At 34.7% G+C, this 18872-nt stretch overlaps 1 protein-coding gene across 1 annotated transcript in view; it reads left to right on the forward strand.

The window, feature by feature from the left end:
- The window catches only part of LOC128998469 (ribonucleoprotein PTB-binding 1-like), a 65623-nt gene that overhangs the window by 35585 nt on the left and 11166 nt on the right, over positions 1-18872 (forward strand). The gene's annotated exons all lie outside the window — the stretch shown is intronic.

An 18872-nucleotide genomic window follows, 5' to 3' on the forward strand; every position in this document is an offset into this window, starting at 1 on the left:
GGGTAAGTTGTAAAATACATCGTACAAAAGTAACGCCAATAGCTTAATATGAGCACGAATAATTTTTGTCAAAAAGAACAGATAGGCTAGCTCTACCCGGTATCTCTTCATTCATGTTTTCTGCTATTGATCAGTTTTATGTTGAATAAGCAAAATCAGCCATGCCTTCGAATCGTAAAATTTTAATAAACGGATTTAATTTAACACTAAAGCAAGTTTTTCTTACGACATTATGTTCTGTTCATTTGTACGTCAAAGGTCAAATTGAAGTTATTGTAGTTCATTACGCTTGCAGATAATGTAACACCAGCCAAAGGAAATTCTTAAATCCCTCGAAACACCCTACGATTTGTATCCTTAATATACCGTTGATTTCTCTTTACTAATATTCTTTACTATATGCTTCATCCAATAATCGACATAATTTCTACTAAAGATTGTTTGTGAATGCTGCCCAATACCGCTCAGGCGCTGGACCGGTTCGCGGCCCGGCGATCCTGACTCCGGAGTGGAGCTGGCATTGAGCTTGAGAGTACGCAGGGTCAATGCCAGCTTTCACCTCTGCAGTAACACACGTAACTCGTCTCGCAACTATTACATTGCTACTGTTACATTCACATAACAGTTACACGGTCAAACACTCCGCACCTGCTCTGCTTCCTCGTGGAATTCCCATTCTGTGTGTAGGATTTTATGATCATTGCGGGATTTCAAGGAGTTGTACTTGTGTGGTAATTACTGAATCTCGTCTATTCGTATTTCTTACTGGTTGTTGTGGTGTTTATAAATTGTAGTGTATTTTGCAGATCCCCTATTTCTTCAAAAATCCATATGCTGATGAAAGAACTGTAAATTAGTGTATAACGGAGTGAGCATGTTAAAATAAACTATACGTCTATATATTGTTCTAACAGAACCTACTATTTAGCTTAAAATTGCAATTAGATTGAGAAAGGAGAGGAGAATGTTAAATTGAGGTATTCCCAATTTGTTTCAACCAATAAGATTGTTGTCAATTAATAAGATAAGTTGTCTCAATTACAACTTTCGTGCAGCGGAAGAGAGAGGATCTTCTTAAACCCCAAATGTTTATCAATGAAAATTAGTAAAGGAAAACACGTTTTCATCAAGAGATAAAGTGGAGTTTTATGACGTCTTATGTCATATTTGACATGATTTTCAGAAATCCTGCTTCAAGGAGGCAATTCCATACAGCTGTCAGGCGTACCCACTTCAAGGTAGTCCTACACAGGAGATGATTACAATTACGTTGGAACCATCAAGTAGACTCTTGATGTAAGAGGTCTTTGACAAGCGCGCCCTTTGAACCCCTTTTAATTATCATTGAAGTCTTGTATGGATTGCACTTAATGAATGCGTACCTTACCAATATGTTAAAATTGTTTTGTCTCAAGCTTCTCCTGTTGACGTTTTCCGAAATATCATAATTGTTATTATTTTTTAAGGAAAGTTAAAAAATTGAAAACCTCCGATTTGTTTACTGTTACAATTAGAAGTTTGTTTCGTTGCCAGTATAATAATCTCGATGAATCCCTAAGCTTTTATATGAAAACCTTTCTCCCCGATGATCCATGTCTAAAATTTCCCAAAATAGATCACACATTATTGGTCGATAGTTAACTACATCATTACTTGCTCATTGTTTAATGCGATTGTTATTATGCTATTAGTATTTTAAATTTTACTTTGTAAATAATTATCGTAAATTCTCAATTGTTATAAAACTGGGTTTTAACCTACATTCACTCTATGCTGAAATTTTAACTCGTCATTTGACTTTTATTGGTTAATATTTAACGAACTGCAGCAATTTATTGCACCTTGTTATCCCTACTATTATGTCATCTTGAGATTTTCCTCTGATATTTCCCCGGTGGTTAAGTTAAGATGTAAAAACTATCCTATCCTACTTTCGATTATCTACATTAAAAAATTGATCAAAATTAACATTACTCTTATTGGTCGATAGTTTGCTAACGGCATCACTTCTTGCACCTTGTTATCGATGCCATTGTCATGTATGACCTCTTGAGACTTCTCTTCCGACACTTCCCCGATGGATCCTACTTACCTTGGCCCGGGAAGCACCTTGGCGTTGGAGAGGGGACGTCCCCGGACCCTGACCGCCGCCTCCGCCCGCGACCGTGGATTGTTGGAAACGTCTGCGTCTGGTGTGTCAGGGTCTGTGACTGTGGTAATGCAGAGCAAGTCGGATTGGGCTTAGTTTTGTTGGAGCTCTGATCGAACAAAGTGTATTCCTTGCAAACTCTCTATGACTTGTGATCGTTTCTGTTTATTCGTCAGTAGTGTTTTGCTGCCTTATAACCGCATTACAAGAGGCTTCTAAAATTTCGTTCGATTTTTCAGTAGTTACTAAGTAGGAGTCGTTTTAAGTTAAGAGAGTTATATTAAGTTTTTATGAGAAGACAATTCATATTAATTGAATTAACTTTGACGTTTTAAGTACTTAATGTTCTAATCATGACCAGCAGTCACGATATTATAGTTTACTTTGTCGTTAAATCAGTTGTTAATAGCCAATTTCTTCCACACCGAAGAAACGTATACCTTCTTACTTCATCAATGTGTCATGGCAGAACTTATTGTCTATTGTATTTTAAATAATCAAAAATTGTACACATCATTTTCTAGTATCGTTTACAAGACGTTTGTGTCAAGCTAATTTAACATAATCCTTGATATGTAGTAGTCTCTTGGTGCTAAAAGTACTAAACGTGCTTTAGTCACTTATATTATTACAACACTCCTAAGGAGAGTTCACTTTTCAAACATTACCAACCCTTGGCCAGGGACGCTCAGATGACAAAAGGAGAGCAGACGCCCTAGGGTTCATAAATTTCCCTAGTTTTGGAGAGTATTCTCTTTGCGAATTCCCGGATGAGAGATCACAGTCTCGCACACTGAGACAACTGTATGCGTAATTCATCCCGCTAACGAATCATCTAGCATTTATTCCCTCGCCTTGGCAACAAGTAGACCACTTAGTGATTAGTGCAGTACGTAACCGCCGAGGTAGTTCGGATGGTACAAGAGTAATGGGGGCCCTGGGTCCCCGCCAGCAGCGGTCCCCTGTGTAATGGTCCCCATTAATATAGGCCCCCGCCGCGCCGGACAAATCGCTGCGCTTGTTACGATCTATCAGTGTAGTTGACAAAATGCATTTATTCATCGGTTCTAACTATCCAACAGATGTTGGCTGAGATCACTACTGTATCTGCACAGTTGCGGGAGTTATCTCGAGGGCGTTTAAACCTTCTAACTACCTTTCAGCGTGTGGGAACTGTTGAAGTTAGTTCAGTGCTCGTATTTGTGGTTTAATTGTTTTAAAAGCCTTAACTACTTTCATACTAAATCTATTTTTTTACTTGGAAAGGTTTTGCTCGTAATAGTTGGAAATTAAAGCTGTGAATGCCTATACAGATAATTTACCCAGAGAAGTGGTTTCGTTTGGCGCAAAACGTTTCCATTATCTCAAACTATAATGAACAGAACAATACAAAACGATCATTTGAAAGTATACTAAATTAATAAAAACTTCGTCTTGAATTAGATAATAAATCCTTATATTATTAGTTTATATTATACTAATCAAACAACAGTTCTTTAAAATATGACCTTACAAGAGACTTCAAACGTTTCCTTTACCTCAAACTACAATAAAGAGAACAATACTAAACGATAATTTGAAATTATACTAAATTAATAAAAACCTTTGTCTTGAATCCTTATATTATTCGTTTATATTATACTAATCAAACTACAGTTCTTGAAAATATGAGCTTACGAGTGACTTCAAATATTTAAAATAGATGTCATCTTTATTTTGACCAGCTGTACTCAGCTTTTTACTAAAAGAGGACATGATCATTGATCAAATTACCTTCGTCACATAGTGTGTTTTGTCAACCTTTTTGATTGGTATGATTAAAAAGTCTCTAAGAAAGGACATGGGATTTTATATCAGCATACAGGTGGCTCAACTGGGCTTATGTTTTACACCGGCAACTACCACATACTATAGACAATTAATTTGTTAATTAATAGTCTGTGCAACTAGCGGAGTTGAATACCTGCTCCACAGTGCTTTACAAATAACAAATCCTTTTTTTACAACAGAAATACAGCCTGAATTTGAATCCTCACACATTATCACGTAATGATTTATATTACCGCACAATATTTATGATAAATCTAACCACCCAGAAGACACAACTTATATTTCAGTTCCCAAAGACCTAATTAATGGGTGTTGAAAATTCTCAGTTGCCATACGTCCCCGCAGTTTCATAATGATTGTTTACCAACAGTGGCAGAATAAACCCGTTATCAGGCGATTAACCAAGAGTTGACCGGCGACTGTCACGTCGACGTTATATAGAGGGCGCTAAACGTTGTATCTTATTAATATTGCGATAGATTTAGAGCCCCACTGTTACTCAACTCGGTAACATAATCTCGACTCGAAATAGAGACTGTGGATCATCCGATCAACGACTCAACCAGACAGTTCATCTTTCATCCGAGATCGTCGATATTGTGTTTATAACTGACTCAGCGTTTCAAAATGTTCCACACTCTCAGTTGTATACAAGTTCACGTGCTGTACTTGAATCCTTTCAACTTAAAAGTTCGCGATAGGAATTCTCCACATTGTCAGTAGTATTTTACTAAATTTATAAATATAAAATCGACGAATAAGTTATTTGTATATTTTTTTGTTGTAATTGGAACTAGTAGAAGAAATTCTGAGATAGGAAATTCAATTTCTGAGATAGGAAATGTAATTTCTGAGATTGGAAATTTAATATAACCCACACATCAAAGATTTTTTACTCTTTTTGTCGTCAACGCTTCAACTTACCATATACAGTGTACGAAAACCAGAAAATAGTTAAATATTATTGAAAACTACATTTTTACTTTTAACAGTATGAAATGATGTGCATTTGCACATAATTCAATAAATACTATACTTAAAATGTAAAATTTACGTTATTTTTATTTTGTTTAACGTTCAATTTATTTCTTTTGTGTATTTTGGAGGATCGAATAAAATGCTATACAATAACCTCAATAATATTGCTTTGCGTGAGAAACAAAATAGAACGAGTATAATGAAATAAATCCCTCAATATTTTACATAAAAAGCTGATCAAATAGTTATTTAAAACCAAAAGCGAACAATTATATATAATGTATTCGTTTTTCAAACGAACACAAATTTAATTTGCCCCCAGTATATTCTATCCTATGGTGTATATTTATTCCTTTGGATACAAAACTTTCAGCAATTGGTTTCCTTAAGTTATATTACTTCCAAACTTTTCCAAAGTTTTATTTGCCAACATCGTGAATGTTTAGAAACAGTTTTCCAAGTGGAAGGAAGCTACAAGAGCTTACACTTACCATATAAATAGTTGGCGCCGGACTGGGCACTTCAATTCTGCCTTGGTGGGCTCGGGGGGTTCAAAATAAATAACTCCTCTCCGTATTATTATATTTATTTATTAATAAATTTTACCACTCAGCAATTTGTTGATTATAATACTTTGTTTTCGTCTTGGTTTTACTAAATAAGCTCAATCGTAAAACATCGCGAGTATTATTTACATTTTATAACATACAACTTTTTAACTTAGTTAAAATTATTCATATGCAAAGTTTAATTAGTAATAGTACCCCTAAATTTCGTAATACACATGATGAAACAATTACTTAACTCAGTACCCGCACATGCTAAACCGATGTACGGGTTCGCATACTAAATATCTAGTTATAATTTTGTTAAACCAATTAAAATTGTGTGTAACAAAAGTTTACTGTACGGTATATCGTAAGTAATAGCATTGACTATGTAACTATAGTGAGCAAAGGTCATTTGCTCGTGTTACACATGATATTTTTCCTACAGTCACTATAAAGCATATAAATAATACGTCTTTTAAAAGCTATACAACACCTTTTTAGGTTAGGTTAAACCCAAGCGTTGAACCATAGATTGAAAGAAACTCCTTTTATCTATGGTTGAACGGAATGGGAAACTCTGCACCAGCTGATTGTAGTCGTAGTATCATTAAGTGTTAGCCATACTTATTTGCAAGAGTACACATATAAACAGTAATAATCAGTATAAGCAGAATAAATATGTAATTTTGTAACATTTTACGCACGAAGAAGAAAACAGTTCGTATGCTAGTTCATACTTCTTTCTTGATTTTTCAGGAAACAGGTTAATGAAAAAAGATTGTTGTATCGTGAAAAATGTTGTTGATACTGTCACACTAGGTACTAGACGTTGGATTAATATAACTTTCGATTTATCTGTTGATTAAATATGTCGAGGTGTTTTATAGAGATAATTTATTTGACTAATGTATCAATAGGTTAAATATATCTGATACGGAGTACTGTATTTTAATTTGTGTTTTTCTCAATTAATAGTCAATTTAATGTATGATTGGAAATGTTGTTGTGTGATGTCACTAAGTTAAATATGTCTGATTGTGAGTTGTTTCAATTCATGATAAGATTTCATGTAGATGTCTAATTCAGGGTGTTTCAATTTTCTAAGGTATCAATAAATGAAGTATATCTGGTTGGGAGCGCTTTATTTTATCAATAAATGAAGTGTATCTGATTGGGAGTATTTTATTTGATCAATAAATGAAGTGTATCTGATTGGGGGTATTTTATTTTATCATAGATATTAGTTGACCGATAAGGAGGGTTGTAATTTTATTTAACATAACACTTCGATAAAACATCGCCGCAATAAAATGAAGAGGCTCTCCGGTTTCAACTCGACGTGTTGAAAGCTCACAATAGTTTGTCTAGGGGGAGATGTCATTCCGAACGCAATAAAGAACACCATTTGGAAACCGAAGTCGATCAATGTTTAAATACAGATCTAATGTGCTGCTGGGTGCCAGAATCGAACATAGCGAATGGACGACTCGTTGCGAAGTTGTCAAGTTGTAAAATATTTTACTTCAACACCACTTTTATAGTATATTGTAACAGAAACCACATATCGGAATTATCTTAGAGTTAAAAATTTAAATACCCAGGTCTATAAAGGTAAAAAGGATAGCTTCACACAAAACCAGCTCTTGTCCTGAATAACAAATTGTATGCAATCATTATTTTAAGTAGACTGTTTAAACTCAAACTACATTACATACTATATTCGATTAGAAACATACTAAAAGAAAAATTGTGTTTTTATAATTTGTGCTAAGAATTGCATTTATAAATTTTAAGCCAAGTTTCGTACAAAAATGCCCGATTAGTGGTAGGAGTTTTGCCCCATACATTTTTTTATATTTTATCGTTAGAAAAAAATTTTCTTTGATTTTTTTAAATTTCACATGAAACCTAAGAAAACACACTGTTCAATGAAATTCACACACGATGTCAAACTGTGTTTTAAAACATTATTCCACCAATTGTATTAACAACAATATTGCATTTATGACGTATATACTAAAAAGTTACATATCATGTTTCAATAATTTCTTAATTTTCTACATATTTTCAAGGATTTCTTCTGACGACATAGTATAAACTCTCTCGGTGAGTTAAAACGACAAATTTTAAATGTTACTACATTATCTCTGTTCTGACATTTTGGACAAGTGGGTACTAAAACCGTTAATGCTTTACAAGAATCTTTGTTGTATACCTCTATACCACGAATTCTGGAAGCCTTATGTGCCATATTAACAAAATCCAACTTACGGTTACGACCAAATCCAAAATGGACCCCGGAGGCTGTGACTAATTCCTCTAATCGTCTCTGTACTAAACAAAGTACTGCGGGGTGAAAGCCAGGTGTAATTATTCAATAGTCATCCGCTAATGCTCCGCGGACTATTTTATCTCGGCCGTAGTACGTAGGCTTAATCATGTTTACCTTTGCGCGGACGTACCACCTTTGTAGAGCAAATGATACACGGCACAGTTATCGTGGTGCCACATTAAATATCTGGGTCAACCTTTGTAGAACATTACGTCCCCGTCTGAAAATAATCGATCACTAACTCAAAAACTTGACTCTTAGAATATATATCGTTGTTGGGGTAACGGTCCAAACTCTGGTCTCTTTACTAAGACATTTTGTTTGGTAACACGTATACGGTACTACCAAATGAACATACATAGAAAAAAAAACATCGCCACAGACAAATTGAGAACCTCCTCCTTTTGTTGGTAGTGGGGAAGTCGGTTAATAACTCATTCCTCAATATTATGTCAATTGACAGTCCGTAGTACTGTAATATCCGATATTGATAATCTAAAACAAAATAAAATCTGGGTCCAAAATTACCTTCGGTAAGAGTCGAACCAGCAACTTTTAGATTTAAAGGAGAACACCAAAATTTCTTGGCTACCCAGACAAGATTTTTCCTGGCCTTTTAACTTTACTCAAATTCCGATTTTTTTATTCATGTGTTTACTCGATTATTTTCTAAACGTTCATATTACGAGTAATCCCGATGGTACATTTTTCATTTACAAATTAAACCGCAACCAACATAATTATGGCAAAACAGTTGATGAAACTAAAGCGTGCCGGAGTTACTACACTTTTAGTTGGTCTTTTTCAGTAACTTCTCAAACTCAATAAAAACTCTTAAATTGGATTACAGTATTTCTCGCTTATGCCCCATAGATGCATTATCGTGTGGAAAATAAAATTCCTACCTAATTTTGTTTAATTTTGGCAAATGAAACTCCAGAACCACGTTTCGAGCTATTGGAGAGCCTAGAGCGTGGCGCATCAGATGGGGTTTGGTGGTGAGGAAGCCAGATTCCAATAGTCCAGTTGTTTGAGTCCCTAAAAATGCTTAAGGTTAGTTAATTGATTCAAGAAGAGGTACTTAATTGAAATTTTAATTAAAAGGGAGATCACTTTAACATTGGCCTATACTTGCATAACGTTTGTGCATAGCTTAAACTATTTGAAAAAAATTACAGACTCTTCTGATTTAGCCAAATTACATTCCTTCGAAAAATCTAATAAGATATTCTCGTTTTAATAATCTTATTGGTTTTACCGGAGGAATCAATCCGCACAGTTTTTCCCCGTTTTCTTTTCAGCTTTGGTAGGTTTCGAACTCCGGGTCATGGTATTATCGCATTACTTAGCTATTGGTAATAGCAGGATTCGAACCCGGGCTTCAAGGACTGAAGTTTGATCTATTTTGAAGCTGTCCCATACAATTCTGTTACATATTGGTATCAAACTATGTTTATGATGCAAAGTATAAATTTTAAATTCCCGCAACGTCATAAAATGCAACTCACGAAACTTGAAATAGGTCCGAACAACACCCACAAAAGCTTTATCATTTTCAAGAGTATATTGCAGTTGTTGGAATGGGCGGAATAAGTCAAATGGTATGTAATTTTAGAAGTAGTTTGGTTCGACACGCTGAGCTATACCATTTTACCATTTTACGAGGCCAACTCAGCCTTTCGTTTGACGCCAACTAGAAGTCCGACCTGACACGCCCTTACACGTTCAACCCTCCATTAACAGTATTGCATGTCAGTGTGGTTACTGATATTATATTAACAGCCATCATTGCTGAGGGAGGTTTAATTGAATATGATGTCAACCCTATAAATAAATACCCCCGCCGCAGCAAACCTGCAGACTAAGCGAATTTCCATTTACCTGATTGGATTTACACTAAAGTGTCTCCTTAATATCACATTATTCCCTATTTAAATAGAATTATTTTAACGAGTACTAAGGTTTGCTGCAACAGGGAGGGTAAAATAGTGTTTTTGGTTGAAAATGTCAATAGTTTAGTAAGAAATGAATGTATTTTCCAATTTTTATCAACATATGTTCAACATGCAAACTACAACAATTGACTTAGGTATTCTCCATAAGAATGGCATAGGAATTTTAAAATTTAAAATTTTTTGGAATTTTCTCCGAAACAATTAGGCGCATAATAACGCTTTAATATACTAAATTATTTGTTTTTTTAAGCTCTACAAAATGGTTAGAAAAGAAATTGTGAAATTTTGTGTTTTTAGTGTCAAAAATGGGAAAACCCTATTTTTACCCCATAACCCCCCCCCCCCCATAAACCCCCGTTACCATAGTCCGATCATGCTGGTTCGCGAACTCGTCCGAATAAATGTAGGTTTACACGTTTATACCAAATTTCATCAAAATCGGATCATATCTGCTCGAGTTATTGTGCTAACGGACACATATATATATGTGAATTTGAACGGATGGTGTTTTTGGCCTCTAGGGACCTCAAAACGAAAATATAAATCGGTCCCGGGTCCAGGTCTTACCATGAATACTACGGTAATAGCTTATTCCCTTATGGGAATAAGTATATAAGTTATAAGTTATATGGGAAATTCGCTAAAATCGTGAGTATAAAAATAAAGTGAGTAGTTTATGAATTTGGTAATTCTAAAAACTGTTGACAATTCCAGTTAATGTGGAGTTAGTTTTTCTGTGATTCTTGTCTAAATAATTTCAATTACATACTTAAGCGGTTTTACAATTTTAACTACTAGACTTTTGAGAACTTAATCGGATGATCACATTTAAAATGAGAATTGTTACAGGAAATCTGCTGTAACTACATAATATAAAGGGCTTACTCATGCTTAACATCATTTCAATATGTATTTATTGTAATCAACAGTTTCCGCTCATAGTACAAACTTGTAGTAAAAATTCAACCCGAAATTCTAGCACACTGAACCGTGTGAACTCTTCAATGAATCATGCTTAAGTCCGATGCGTCATCACTACGCGGTTCCAAAGAGGAAAAAATATCTTCGATAAAAACATCATCTTGTAATCTAAAGCTGTCTTTTAACAACTGATTATATTCTTCGTGACATAAGTGATCTTTTACAATTACAGTGTGATTGGAACATGATGTAGTCAATGTCTAATCATTTTATATCAAAGATGATCAAACTGGTAAGGGCTTCATGTTTACGAAGAAGATATTTGTCTAATAATCTAAACAATTCTTCATGAATTGATTTCAGTCTGATCCACGATTCATCTCGTTTAGCCTATCCAAGAAACCTATACAGGTTCAAGAATTGTTCGTAATACTCCGTCCTATCCTGTAAGAAGTGTAATTTACCTAACAGCTGTAAAATATCATATAACTATATCCTACAGAAATTATATATACTATTTTTTATTTAAATTGTATTTTTAAATGAAAAGACAAAGTTTACTTAATCGAAATTAATTATAAACTACTAAAAAGGCCTTGAGAAGAACGAATACTGGAACTATTGCTCAGTCTTGATATTCTATCTCAATGGGTTCGACGAAACGATCTTTTGGCCATTTTCAAGGCTGTGAACTTGGGAACTACTTAAGTTGATGACTTCCTTTAGTGAAATGATTTCGTTTTAATTAACAAGCCTATCACGTGTTGATGGTAAATACTCCACGACCACATGTAAAAGAAATTAGTTTAATTATATGACATTATAACCGTACATAGCCTACTATGGTTATTTTAATTATATCAACCTATTTTGTTATGCAACCCATCTAAGTGTATTGCGGGACTGCGGGTTAACAATACCAAAATATATTTCTCTGTACTGTAAACAGTCGTATTATACTAAAGAACCTACACGGGGTAGACTTAAGTTGGCATCTACTACAGTTGAACGACTATTACTGGACATTGCTTTTACCGAGATTAAAACCATCTCAGTGAAATGTGCGTTATCTGCATAAGGTTTATTTCTTAGGCCTCACTCTTCGTTGCACCTTTCCACTTGCTAGGAATTGTTGATATCTCAAAATTATCTTTGTGACAGCTGATGAATGTGAATACATATTTTTTTCACATTACATGTTTTAGGTAGGATACATAATAAAACCAACCATCATGTTTGAACTTATAAATTGTATGCTCTTTTCAATTTTAAGGTGAACTAGTTATTATGTCATAATTACGAAAATTGATAAATTAATAAGACAAAACAGTATTCGCTAGTAATAATTGTATTTTTTATCATTAACTTATGTTAACTACATGCTACTGTTAAACGTTTCGAGCTGACAATAGACGAGAGACCCTACCTCTCTATGAAATCATTAGGCCCGATTTCTTCGATAATGTTTTATGTTTGTAATATTGAATTTATACCAAAAACTGTGAAATTTACACTGAACAGAGCCACATAAAAAGTATTTTTGATAGTATATTGTTCTGAGTTTGTTTTTAAGTAACTCTAATTATTTATAAAATTAGTTCTAACTAATGATTATAAAAACACACCTTAAAATTTCCAAGTTTTCAATTATGAGTTGTTAAAGAACATGTGAAACTTCCGAATAACTCAGCTTTAATGATTGTTTAGTGTAAAATCTTTTTACCCCTGCTTTTCTTAATTCCATCCTTACAACCTCGCTTCACCTTAGGAATAAACAAGCCTGTGAGAGTTAACGATATTCGCGGAATAATTTAAACAACATTGTTTTTATCAGACAATGAACATCCAATTCATAACTGTCAACTGGTTAGGAGGAGAATACTCGACTTTTAATAACCATTTATTTACATGTTTTTCGTTAAATTCTATCGTGTTTATATCGCAAATAGCGCTGTCAATAGGATGAAATGTATTTAATGAGTACGATCACTTCCCCGCAGTACTGGATTTTATTCCTATATAGGCTTTGATGATTTGTTGAACTTTATTACAAGTTTTTCTACCGTACTGTATAAACTTGTGTATTTTTAACTCATTATAGGAATAATGCCAATGGAACTTCTTTCGACGTGTTAAATAAGTCTGCGTTAGCGTTGGGCAATTCAAAAACTCGGAACGTTTAAAACAAGTTTTACATTTCTGAAAATGAGTAATTGTTGTGAATAAAAAATCTCAATGAATTGTGTATTCTAAGAATCGGTCGCAGTTAAACAGCTGAATGTTTACATAAACTAATCTCAAAACTCTATGTGATTTTAATATGAATAATACTGACTACTCGTTCTTTGTATTAACTATTTCCCTGATTATTCTCTAAATTAATTGTGAATAAAACTTCATATTGCTCATGTAGAGTGATTTCTTCATAGCTAACTCGCAAATCGCCTCGTCCATGATTGTCAGTGTGTTTCTGAGGTAGCTATAGATTACTGATAACCTTATCAGAGAAACTTGCATGGGTTTATCTTCTTCAATAGTATGATCGGACATAGGTTTGTCCGAATTAATGCAGAAGGTTTTCTTTTTTTATCTCTTTATTATCACTACCTCATCCATGTTTGTAATGTTTTGATTTGTTTTGTAAGTGTAAGTTAATTTCTTTTTTACACTTCTGTATTGTTATATAATTTGTGTTTTTTACTTATTAAAAGTAAATTTTAGATTTTCATAGTCCACAACTCTGTACATGTATATGTTGTTTGTATATTTGTTGTTCCTGTCCTGGGGGAAGAGTGGACCTCTGGTCTAACTCAGGGCAGGTTAAATAAAGAATTTGTCATCCATGGTCAGTGTGTGCTCGGAGTTAGCTATAGGTTACGATAACCTTATCAGTATAGAAACTGGCATGGGTTTATCTTCTTCAGTAGTATAATCAGGAAATAGGTAGTGTTTGTCCAAATTAGTGCAGAAGGTTTTCTTTTTTATCTCTTTATTATCAGTATATCATGAAGCTTTCTTCTCTCTCTTGTCAGGAGTCCTTCTTGTCTTTTAATCTTTGTACGTAGAATGAGAACATCATATATACATCTATGAATGAGAACGCCCCAACTGCTGCATTATTTTTTCTCATCAGTTTCGTGTTGATGGTCAGTATACAATGAGACCATCCCCATCTGTATCTGTGTGGACCATCTGTATTTATATATTAGTTGGTTCCTAACTGATATATAGTTTTTTTGATCTAATTACTGTTTCATACTATATTCTATACTAGTCTATACTAATCTATACTATATTTATAATATATTATATACGGTTTCATACTACAATATATATTCTTATATTCCGAATCTAGCCTCTACCTTTTCTGATTCATCACTATCCTATGTTCATAATTTAGATAGGAGTCCTGTGCAGATATTGGTCCTAACTTACCCAAAGAGGGTTTACAGTTTGAGAAAGATTGTTTCTCCAGAAACAGCTTCTTTGTAATGAAAATAATATTCTGTATAACAATATGGAACTTTGTGGTCGCTCCAAGCTCACCAAAAGCCTGACCAAAAGCTGTTGACGTCACAACAGTAAAAGTGGGAGTATTCTAGGCCTATCTCTATCTTTCGCTCTCTCATATTCTCAATGTTTCATCTGTATGTTTATGACGTAAAGAGTTTACGTTCTACCCGTTTGATGGGCAGTCGACGTCGCCGTCCTCACTTAACGATGTTGTTTGTGATATTCAATTAAATAGGCGTCGTGGCGACGGGTAGCGTCGTTGCCGACGGGAGGGGGTAGGCTGCTGGGGGAGGGCAAACAACCCTTTCTGATAAACAGAGACAGGCAATAGCTCAACGCTCAACCACTAGCTGAATAAGACCTTGTTAAAACCGACGACAAAGTGGTGTTATTGTTCTTCAATGCCGTGAAAGGACAAATATGTTGCATTTGGCATCTCTACTGGCAAAGAAAATATTCCTCGTGTAGAAAAGATTGTTTTAGTCAAAGAGTGGGTATAACAAATTGATGAAAAATTATTTTTGAGGGGGGATTTGAATATGGTGCTTTTCAGAATCATGCCTTGGTTTGAAACCAAAGACTTGAAACTGCACAGTTTGGTTATTGTTCCCTAACATTTGTTAAACCTTTTCGAGGGGGTTACATCTAAAAGGCCACTTTGCAACAATATTTCGGGTATTAAACTCAATGTCATTAATTTTGCTTAATGTTATTAAGTATCTACGTCTGTAAGTGATGTTCTTACGATGCTGCAGTATGATGTGGCGATTTATAAAAATGTTATAAATGGTTTTCCAGCAGTTTTTGACACAGACCTATGTATTAGTTTCAAAAAGAAAAATTAAAATACGATGTACTGTAAAAACTTAAATTTTCACAATTCTAATCTTAGATGAGCCTAGATCGAATAGTGAAGGGGTGTTTTATACACTCGTACAACATACTGTATTTTTCAAGATCCTATAATGTTTAAATTGCAAAACTTTAAAACCCCACAAATCATTGTAGTTGATCCATCTTTAATTAAAGTTTATTCAAACTAGAGTTTGTACGAGGACTGGCGCCCTTCCTAATCGTAGAGCATGCTTGTCACGCCAAAGGAACTACTTCATAGCTTAAAGAGTAATTTATATTGAAAACTGGCATGGCGTGAGCGGTGTGGCGCGAATCGCATATGCAATATGCGCCAACCTTGCATGCAAGCGGACAACGGTTCACAGTCTTAATCGCGTTCGTTCATGTTACAGCTTAAATTACCTCTTTCTACAATTACTTAACTATTTCCCCCGACTATTACAAGTATTAAAATTACATTCTCTTCTCGGAATGTCAGACTCTTCATGAGTTCTGTAGGTGGAAGGTCCCATAGCTCCGATTAGCTAGAAATCCGATGCACATTTAGTTTTAATAGCTCCGAATAGTCTAAATACTATACAGCTGTGATAACTGAATTGAGACTCCGAAGATAGAATTATTCCCATAGATCCGACGATTTTTTTAAACACAAATATCCGATGAAATTTCAAAATATCCTCCCAGGTTCGAGCGAAGCGAAGGGTACAGTGGGGGTAGTTAAACAGTGCGAGTACACGCCTTGTTTTTTTATAATGTACATCTGCTATGTCTCATTCAGTGAAGGAAAAACTGGTATTTTCGCACCAACGTCTATTATTCGCGTCTTTTCGACACGCTTACTAAAACCGCATCGTTTTCTAATATTGTCAAACCAATCTAATGTGGATCACTTTGTGTGTATGTGGGAATTATGTAATCTTTTTGCCGGTACTTTTTGTCATGTGGGATATTGTACTGATAAATCTTCCTATGAGGATTGTCTCATCTTTCTGTTCTTCCTTTGTGCCAGAAGAGTTTTACATTGGTGGCGGCTCCCTGGCACTTCCTACTCCCCCTCGTCCGCTCGCCGTCGGTTGCCGTCCCCCGATGACCGTGTGATGTGTTATCCTTGATGAGGGGCCTCGCCGGCCAAATGTTATGGTGGGAGGGGGGTCCTGTGACCTTCGTCAAGTTCAGTGGACTCTGAACCAACAGGCGTACCACCACCACGCCACTACTTCTGTCTGGCCGGGCCATTGCTGCCACCACAACCACTGCATATCTACAATACATCTACAACCACAACCAAACCAAACCATATTCTGCATGGAATTAGTCCTGTGTACGACGTTTTATCCAATAAAAAATAGGTCTTTGTAAAATGTAATTTGTTGAAATAAATTATTCATATTATACATATATATTTATAAATATTTAAATTTAGTAATCAGTATTTAACACAATAGTTTAACAGCATTACCGATTACAAACCACTCAAATCACATATGGTATATTAGGTAAGGCGAATAAGTTATTTGCTTTTGTTTTTTTATATATTATTCAACTACAGTATGCGCATTATTAATTTGCATCGTGTGTGATAACAATATGTTAAGCTTAAGCACTCTTCTCACAGAATTTAAATATTTAGTTGGTATATTCTGCCAGCTCAGTCTGGAATTGACAACTAATGTTTGTATATAACTAAGTTTTGGCCAGTTAATCGTATAAAATTCGTAGTTTCTGGAATTTGCTGAAAGTTTACAGTCTGGAATTCATAGTTGCTGGAATGTGCTGAAAATGTACAGTCTGGAATTCATGGTTTCTAGAATGTGCTGAAAGTTGACACTTTGGAATTCACAGTGCATATGTTCTGTATAGATGTACAATCCACTAGTTCCACTGTTTTTTCTGTGGCATTAACCTCGCAGTGTTGGTACTGTATTGAGAGATGAAGTATGAAGAGCGCAAGTGGCCGTCATCAACGATATGATATGTGGTATGCCAGCATGAGTTTAGACTTGAGTATGAGTAGCCAGGACAAATGAGTAAAGCTAATGAGGCGGCTGTAGAGACGCTGATTTACAGTTCACCTGTCACTTCGCGTTTAAACATGGCTTAACTCTCAGTCCCGTCGCCGTCAGTGACAATGTTACACGATGGGTCCGTCTTCAGTTTATTGGCAATGTAGTTTCAGACGAAGGATCGCGTGTGATTTCCAAATAGTGTTATATTTACAATCCAAAGATATTATTCACGTGCAATGAGCAAATTGTAGAGAAAGAATAAATATTTTGGGAGTCGTGCCAAGTGCAAAAAGTCTAAAACATGAATTACATAACTGGTGGTCCATGATCACGTCAAATTGAAATCACAAGTCTTTTAGTTTAATATAGTTTTCGTTCAAGAGTAGTCTAGGCTATATGAAAAGCAGGCTAATATGTAGGGAAATAATTTCAGCGTGTATGGTAAACTTATTTGAAATGTTCTTATATACAATATTATAGGGACAGTCTACAAATTTTCACGACTTCCTTAAAAAAATACAAAATGTCTTAAAAGTTTTTAAGTTGTTTCAAAATAAGACCATGAATGAAACAAAATACAAACATTTGTATAAACGTAGATACAGATAACAATTCAAATCAATGCTCCATTTACTAAAAAAAAAAAAAAAAAAAAAAACTGAAATACACACTACAGCAACTGTGGACGATTACAATATACTACAACAACATATTATTTCCTTAATACATACATATCCCCCAACCAAAAGTTTGTTACAGTATTGGCATATTATGTCCAAGTGATTCTCTTTCGAGCTGTAAATCATTTTCAAAGTGGAACATTTATTTTGTTCTTGAGCCCACTCTCACCACTAGTGACGGTTTTTATTGTCGTGCGGCGTCCCTTCCATCCCCAAGGTCAGTTTTTAGGAGGTTTGGGGCGTTAGGTCTGCTCTGCACAGAACCACCATTTTCACTCCAGACACACTCCAATAGTTCAGTGTATGAATTTCATTGTTTATACTTATGCGAACAATTATAATACTGCCATGAAGTGAGCCTCATAGATCCTTCGTAGGTAAAACCAATCTGGACCACTATAAGAGGGAAACGTAGCATTGACCATCAGTATACTTATTCAATGGTTGTAGTGGTCTAGTGCTCTAATAGCCATTTTGGGAATGTTAAATAACTTCGATATTGTGGGCAATTTTGAAATGCTCAAGTGGACAATATACTAACTCACTAAAAGCCCTGCAGTAAATTCATGACTATCTTTGGCCATTTTACTGATACATACTGTGAAATGGTCAAATATATACAAAACACAATAATAAAATAAGGGATGTGATGCATTATAACTTCACAATACATGAAAATGTCACTGATAATGAATTGACAAAAATGTAATTTCTAAGCAAAATAAATAATTTATAATAACAATTTGAAATGTGTTGATTCAAAACATGTTTTCCCTTTTCCCCCAATTATGTAGCGCCTACCTCTTTGGGCGCTCGTGGCCATTCGTATTTACTAGTCTGACTGTAACCCAAAAGAGCCCTTCCTGATCCTCATAAATTATCGTGACCACTTAAACATTTCAAAATCACCCAAAAAATCATGATGGTTTAACTACAGCCAGACAGAAGCGTTGTAGTGACATATTTATCTAATTTCTGACTTTAATATCCAGTTGTAATTTGAACATGTAGAATTTGACCATAATGTGAACGAGATATCATTTTTTTATCTTTTAAAACTTTTTACTGAGAATGTTGTGATCGTTGAAACCCTTGAGTACTT

The sequence above is a fragment of the Macrosteles quadrilineatus genome, unplaced genomic scaffold, assembly GCF_028750875.1.
Source record: "Macrosteles quadrilineatus isolate MER2022 unplaced genomic scaffold, UCM_ALF_1.0 Scaffold_7__1_contigs__length_78375512, whole genome shotgun sequence".
NCBI classification, from domain to species: Eukaryota; Metazoa; Arthropoda; class Insecta; order Hemiptera; family Cicadellidae; genus Macrosteles; species Macrosteles quadrilineatus.